Source organism: Buceros rhinoceros, unplaced genomic scaffold (genome assembly GCF_000710305.1).
Source record: "Buceros rhinoceros silvestris isolate BGI_N320 unplaced genomic scaffold, ASM71030v1 scaffold17890, whole genome shotgun sequence".
In the NCBI taxonomy this organism is placed as follows: Eukaryota; Metazoa; Chordata; class Aves; order Bucerotiformes; family Bucerotidae; genus Buceros; species Buceros rhinoceros.
The window spans coordinates 16,029-16,306 of record NW_010390354.1 but is presented as its reverse complement, the minus strand read 5'-3'; positions in this window follow the sequence as shown (position 1 = coordinate 16,306).

The window sequence follows — 278 nt, the reverse complement described above, 5'->3', positions numbered from 1 at the left end:
GCGAAGCTGGAAGAACCCTACCTGCCTTGGCCGGGGCCTGCCGAGCACAGGGAACAACTGCCATGTCTCTCTTGCACTCCACAGGTTGAGCCAGGCTGTAGTTTCAACATTCCTTGCAACTTTCCACCAGCACACACGATACGTTCAAACTGGAGTAACTCCTCCCTCCTGCCTCGCTCCACACACACACACAGGCCCAGGAGATGGCCCTGCCTCTATCATCCCCGTTCCTATAGCAACTCCTGACCGAGCAGATGGAAACAGGGCTGTTTTCTAGG